Source organism: Haliaeetus albicilla, chromosome 10, assembly GCF_947461875.1.
Source record: "Haliaeetus albicilla chromosome 10, bHalAlb1.1, whole genome shotgun sequence".
In the NCBI taxonomy this organism is placed as follows: Eukaryota; Metazoa; Chordata; class Aves; order Accipitriformes; family Accipitridae; genus Haliaeetus; species Haliaeetus albicilla.
In genome coordinates this window covers 16,604,504-16,610,503 of record NC_091492.1, presented here as the reverse complement: position 1 = coordinate 16,610,503, position 6,000 = coordinate 16,604,504, and positions in this window count along the sequence as shown.

Genomic DNA, 6,000 nt, shown 5'->3' with positions numbered 1-6,000 from the left:
GCTGGGTGCATCATAGCAGGCTTTCCCTTTAGCCTCTGTTCTGTCAGCAGAAGGTCAGACAAGTGAAAGACCTCTGGCACATTAGCCACACGCCCTGTACTTCCTCACAGCATTACCTACTGCCCTCACTTGTGGGAGTTTCTTGCAACATCTTAAGGGAATCTTTCCCTATAGGACTCCTTCAGTATTTTGAAGCAGTTATAGGACTGTGGGCTGGATCACTGAGGCTAATACTGCCTTCATGCAATAATAGCCCAGTCTCTTATTTATTCAACCAAGTTTAGATTTTAAAAAATACAAACAAATTCCTGAAAACATACTAGGTAGAATTCATCTCCCTCTACAGTCAATGGAGAGAAATAGGTGGTTCATGTGACCTATTTTATATCTCTATATTAAGTTCAGATGAATCATTTTCTAAAAGTACCTATTAGGACATGATTTGTCTCGTCTTAACACAGACATTTAAAATAGGTCAGATGAAATGGCTATTCCCTTGGCTATAAGGGGAGACCAGGTGACTAGATCAAGTGAAGATATTGTAGGCAGCTGAAGTTGGGTGAGATGCATTCCACTCCCTGTACATGGTGTAAGACTTGAGGTTCCTTTTCCCTCTGGTCTCAAAGGGAGAGAGGATTTTTTTTTAAACACAAAAATATACTCCTGCATGCTACACACTGCAAAACATTTAGGAGATCAGAGGGAAGAAATTGCTACTAAGCTGAACAAGGCTTAAGTGAGCATATCACACCTTTGCCTTCATACAGAAGACAGTCAATGTGTAAGTTACATATGTGTTAAGCCAACTCCTGTATGTGTACTTGTGGCTGTTGTGGAAAGTTTTAAGGTGTATTTACTGTTTCTGCAAGGAGTAAGAATGTCACCACAGAAAGTTTCAATAGCATAAAAAACACTGTATCAATAAAGGCTTTTCCAAGTGCTCTGATCTCAGGGTCTGCTCTAGTCAGCCCTCTTGTGCAGACAGGAACGGCACTGTCCAGCAACCGAACCAACCATTCCTATCAACCTCCAGAAGACAAAATACATGAAAGAGCAGCTACGTCATCTCTAGTCCTCTGATATTCCTAACCAACTGAACAGTGGGAGTACCCTAGCTTACATAGGGTCAAGGAAAGATTGGGCAAACCAACATAAGGGAAATCCACTGGCAGTTTCTAAATACATAGAAGCCATCTCAAACTTAAGAATTTTCTGAATAACAACTTGTTAGAGACCAAGAGATGATTGAGTGGAAGTATCATGATATGTTAACCCTATTATTATAGTCTTCCCCAGGCATCTGCTTTTGGTCACTGTTAGAGATCAGCATCCTGTACAGCAATTCTTAAACAACCTACCACAAAAAAGAGAGTGGATCATGAGCATTTGAGACCAATTGAAGAAGTTCAATTAGTGTTGTCCCCATGGAGTAGAGGAATAAAATTCCTGCACCAAGTTCAACTAAGCCACTGAGCTGGTCTGGAGACTCCATACTGATTTCAAGAGACCCATGAGGTACAATTCATTCTCTTTATGTCTGAGTAGCTGTACAATATCCACAGTATTAAAATAAAATCTTGTTTCATAAGAAAGTTTCCTCATATGTTCTGAGTATTTCCTACTGAGAGTGGGAAGGCATTAATAAAACTGGATTTAAAATTCTACAAACCAGCATAAATCTCTACGGAAAAAGAATATACTTCAGCTCTTCCCTGCTATTGCATTATTGTTGAATACCTTATGGTTCTCCACAGAATTTTTTCTGTAGCACAAACCAATGAGATGGATAATGTAACTTTTGTTTATAAACTTTATATTGTCTTTACTATAAAGTCTCATACTTCAATAGCTAATCTTTCACACAATTGAAATGTATACTCAGATTTATGGCACCCTGGCAAATAGTTAAGGAGTTTAAATATATCAGTCTTAAATCAGGTCAAACAGGATTAACAACCTTATAACATAGCCTCACACCCTGGTCACTAATGAAGATGTTATTTGTATTTGGCTGCTGTATTGGTTCCTTGGGTACACCAGTGGTGACTGGCCTCCAGATGGACTTCATACTGCTGATCACAAGACTCTGAGCCCAGCAGTTCAGCCAGTTTTCAGTCCCTGTCCACTCATCTAGACTGTACTTCATCAGTTTGTCAGTAAGGATGTTATGTGAGACAGTGTCAAAAGTCTTACTAAAGTCAAGATAAGCCACTGCAACATCCACCTTTCATTATAGATGGCTACCAGGTTTGTCAGGGATTATTTCCTCCCTTCATAAATCAATGACCACTCCCAGTCACCTTCTGTCTTTAGCATGCTTGGAAATGGTTTCCAGTATTATTTGCTCCATCACCTTCCCTGGGATCAAGGTGAAGCTGACTGGTCTGTAATTTCTCAGATACTCCTTTTTGCCCTCCTTGGAGACATGAGTCACGCTTGCTTTATGTCAGTCTTCAGGAACCTCCCCCAATAGCCATGACCTTTCAAAGATAATTGAGAGTGGCCTCACAGGGATACCAGCCAGCTCCCTTCTGAGTGCATCCCATCAGCTCCCATGGACTTGTGTACATCCAGTTTCTTTAAACGTTAGCTAGCCTGATGCTCTTCTGCTGAGGGTGAGTCTTCACTGCTTCAGACTTTCTCACTGGACTCAGGAACCTGGGATTGCTGAAGGTTGGTCTTACCAGTAGGGACTGAGGCAAAGAGGACACTGAGTACCTTAGTCTTCTCTGTATCCACTGTCACCAGGCCCACTGCCTCATTCAGCAGCAGACCCACATTTTCCCTGCTGATACACTTGCAGAAGCCCTTCTTGTCGCCCTTCACATCCCTTGCCAGATTCAACTCCAGGTGGGCTTTGGCTTTCCCAGCGCCAGCCCTGCATTGATACGGGTTGGTAGAGGCCACATTGTGGAACATGCCTGGAGTTTGTGTCTAGAGTCAATTACAAATGTACCAATCTCAGAAGCAAACATGGGTCGGCCTTTTGTGTACAAACAGGCAGGAGAGACTGATTTTGCAAGGACTACAAAATATCCCAGCCATCCTAATTTTCACTTTAGCAATTGAAAGAATCCAGATGTGATTCCTTGCATTCATTTTAAGTAAATATTAAAAGCAAATGAAAGAGTTTTAAACTGCTACAATGGTCCATGCCTTTGTCAAGCTTATAGCTGGGATCAGAGCTGTGCAGAAAGTAGATTTTCTGCTTTGTAGGAAATTCCACAGATATTTTTTTAATCATTCTGAAACAGGAAAAAATTCTTGAAATTTTCATAAATTTTTTTAATGTTCTTTTTGGGTTGAAACTGATCATTCTGATTTTTAGGCTTCTTCTATTACAAAGCACAATTTGTCTTCCTAATTTTAAACAATGGGCTAAAAAGCTACTTTACAAGGTCAACATGTTCTATTCCAAAAATATAAAGAACTTCTGTTTCAAGTCTATTCAAATATCCTGCTCCAATATTTCTGATACACAGAAAATTGTCAAAAGTGAAACATTTATATGGATTGCCATTTTGCAATGAAAAGCTGTTCCACAGTAAATTTTCTGACCAGTTCCAGTTTGAAACACGAGAGAATACAGGGATTATATTTACAAGTGGTTTTGTATCTTCAATGGTATTACTCATCCCTTTTGTCTCCTAAGGGCAAAGATGACTCAGAAAATCATGATTGAAAGTCCAGGCCCTAGGTATAACAAATACAATAACTATATTTATTGTTTTATCGTATTTTAAAGATTTAAGATATCACATGAAAAAATACTTTCCAGTTCTGATTAATCTGACTCTCTATTTACCTAAGTTCATCTCCCAGTGATTTTAGTGAGGAAGGTACTTTAATTTCAGAAGCATTTCAGTCTCTCTATTCCAGTTTTACTATAAAGGAATAACATCTTACTTTTGCCAGTTTCCTTTCCATCCATACTGCAGGATGCCTCCAATTATGCTAAACATTTTGGCTAGCTAAAGCCAGTTGGCTTTATTTTATGCGTTTTTAAACTGAAGATGTTTACAGTTGCTTTGTTAGAACACCAGGACTTTTTCCCCACAAGATGCAAAAGTTAATAATACTTTGTTTGCTAATACAAAGTTAACAGTCACAATGTACAGAATCCAGACTAACCCTGAACAAGAATTCTGTCACCATCAGATACTACAAATAATACAGACACAATCCTATTAAAAAAGATAAAATAATATAAGAGAAAACAAAACAAAAGGAATCTTAAGTATGTGTATGCCTCTTTTGGCTTTACAACTGTACAGTCCCTCTGAAGCCATCACATTTCATTACAGTGGAGCTTTCTGGTCCAACCTCACTTATACAAAAGGTGCCTGCATATCCTTGAGTTTTTTCCTGTCTGTATTCGGCATAAATTTTGAGTATAGGATGATCATCTGACCTTCAAAAAAATCTTAAATTCAGAATATATAAAACAGGCTGCTTAGCCATTCTTCTTATTTCTAAAGGAGATTAAATGCAGTTGAAGAAACTACAGTGCATTCAGAAACTGGACCCTTTGGAAGAAAGGGTGACATTTTCTCAAAAAAGAAAAAGTCCACAGACTAGGACTTTTCAACTGTTTCAGTATAAAAGAGCCAAATATAAAGAGCAGGAAACCATTCTGTACTTGCAGAATAATGTGAAAAAGACAACCCAAGAGAGCTTTAATACCTGAAATGCTCTTAAATCCTAAAGAAAGACTTTTTGTTATACTATATCAAAAGGGGAAAGGGAAATAGCCCAACACAGTGCTTTCCTTTTTTCAGCACGATATGGATGTGGAAAGTATGTTAATTCCTGTATTCTCAAAGGAAAACAAATAGCATAAACAGACAGACAGGAGAGGAAGAGAGCAGTACGTTTAAAATAATAGAGAAACCCACCACTCATTTAAGCTGTTAGCTCTGGGAAGGCTCAGGCTGTGTGTCCAATCACAGGACCTACAGTTTATGCCAAGACTTGTTTCAGATGCATTCTGCACCAACTCCACCGAATGCAAACACAATTAGAGCATTCAGCATCAGACAGTAGGAGATCCCCTTTGATGTTGGGATAAAATGAGGATATGCATGGTTTTGTCCAAAATGACAACCATCCCAGGTTTACTAATGGGTATCTAATAGAAAAAGAGAACTTTATGATGCTCATTAATTACCAAACTGTCATGTGCTTCTGGCAGAAAGAAAGTAATCCTCTTCTCCAGATTAGACAGCCACCACAAAGGACTTCAAAGAACTTTCAGTCCCCTCCCCTGAGAGCTGCCTTGCATAAACCTCACAGCACTAACCGTGCAAATTAAAAGAAGGGAGCAGTTGACAAACCCTTCCTGATACATGCGCAGTCTATTGCTGTTGGCAGTTCAGACACGAGCCCTTATTCTGCTGGCAGATGTGCACATTCTCTATACATAAAATGTGCTCTAAAATTCACACAAAACTTTACAAATTATCGGTAAACAATGCTTTCCATTCTTGCTTTCAAGCCTGCAGATATTTGTGCTGAAGATTCTTTGGTGGCAATAAAAATTCTTTTTTAAGAACATGAAAATGTAGAAGAAATACAGCTGAAAGTCTAGTTCTCAGAAATTTTCCTCAGATGTTTTTCTTAATGAGGAGCAGCTAAAGTATGCCTTTTTCTGACAATTTGCCACAATGGGTACAAAGGGCTACAGATCATCTAATATGAGAATGGGTGTGTTAGGGAGTATGAAGCACTTACAGTGATTCCCCTAGTTTTAAATGGTCGGACATTTACGGAGTTGGAGATTTCGCTTTTAGCACAAATTCTTTCCCTTGCTCCTACATTTCTATAAACTCTTTATATGTTACTTTTTTTTTTCCAGAGACTGAACTCTACAGACTTCAAAGTATGCAATACATTTCACGTATTTATGATTGTCACCCAAATGCATGTATTTATGGTTGTTTTCACAAAGGTCTGAAATAGTGATAAAGTCTGAATTGTCTCTCAGGAGGAGGAGAGGGATGG